Genomic DNA, 1666 nt, shown 5'->3' on the forward strand with positions numbered 1-1666 from the left:
CATTATCAACTCTGCATCTTTTGGCTTCAATATTATGAATATGTGTATCACCACTATCGGGATTCAACAAAAATAGACTACTCTTCAAGGGTGCATGACCATAAAAGATATTACTCATATAAATAGAACAACCATTATTCTCTGATTTAAATGAATAACCATCTCGCATTAAACAAGATCCAAATATAATGTTCATGCTCAATGCTGGCACCAAATAACAATCCCAAAGGTAGATGTAGAGGTAGCGTGCCGACCACGATCACATCAACTTTGGAACCATTTCCCACGCGCATCGTCACCTCGTCCTTAGCCAATCTTCGCTTAATCCGTAGCCCCTGTTTTGAGTTGCAAATATTAACAACAGAACCAGTATCAAATACCCAGGTGCTACTGCGAGCATTAGTAAGGTACACATCAATAACATGTATATCACATATACCTTTCTTCACCTTGCCATCCTTCTTATCCGCCAAATACTTGGAGCAGTTCCGCTTCCAGTGACCAGTCTGCTTGCAGTAGAAGCACTCAGTCTCAGGCTTAGGTCCAGACTTGGGTTTCTTCTCCTGAGCAGCAACTTGCTTGATGTTCTTCTTGAAGTTCCCCTTCTTCTTCCCTTTGCCCTTTTTCTTGAAACTGGTGGTCTTATTGACCATCAACACTTGATGCTCCTTTTTTGATTTCTACCTCCGCAGCCTTTAGCATTGCGAAGAGCTCGGGAATCGTCTTATCCATCCCTTGCATATTATAGTTCATCACAAGCTCTTGTAGCTTGGTGGCAGTGATTGGAGTATTCTGTCAATGACGCTATCATCCGGAAGATTAACTCCCAGTTGAATCAAGTGATTATTATACCCAGACATTTTGAGTATATGCTCACTGACAGAACTATTCTCCTCCATCTTGCAGCTGTAGAACTTATTGGAGACTTCATATCTCTCAATCCGGGCATTTGCTTGAAATATTAACTTCAACTCCTGGAACATCTCATATGCTCCATGACGTTCAAAACGTCGTTGAAGTCCCGGTTCTAAGCCGTAAAGCATGGCATATTGAACTATCGAGTAGTCATCAGCTTTGCTCTGCCAGACGTTCTTAACGTCGTTAGTTGCATCAGCAGCAGGCCTGGCACCCAGCGGTGCTTCCAGGACGTAATTCTTCTGTGCAGCAATGAGAATCCTCAAGTTACGGACCCAGTCCGTGTAATTGCTACCATCATCTTTCAACTTTGCTTTCTTAAGGAACGCATTAAAATTTAACAGAACAACAGCACAGGCCATCTATCTACAATCAACATAGACAAGCAAGATACTATGATGTACTAAGTTCATGATAAATTTAAGTTCAATTAATCATATTACTTAAGAACTCCCACTTAGATAAACATCCCTCTAATCTTCTAAGTGATCACGTGATCCAAATCAACTAAACCATGTCCGATCATCACATGAGATGGAGTAGTTTCAATGGTGAACATCACTATGTTGATCATATCTACTATATGATTCACGCTCGACCTTTCGGTCTCCGTGTTCCGAGGCCATATCTGTTATATGCTAGGCTCGTCAAGTTTAACCTGAGTATTCCGCATGTGCAACTGTTTTGCACCTGTTGTATTTGAACGTAGAGCCTATCACACCCGATCATCACGTGGTGTCTCAGCACGAAG

Source organism: Triticum urartu, chromosome 4A (genome assembly GCF_056163025.1).
Source record: "Triticum urartu cultivar PI428250 chromosome 4A, HENAU_Tu73, whole genome shotgun sequence".
Classification (NCBI taxonomy): domain Eukaryota; kingdom Viridiplantae; phylum Streptophyta; class Magnoliopsida; order Poales; family Poaceae; genus Triticum; species Triticum urartu.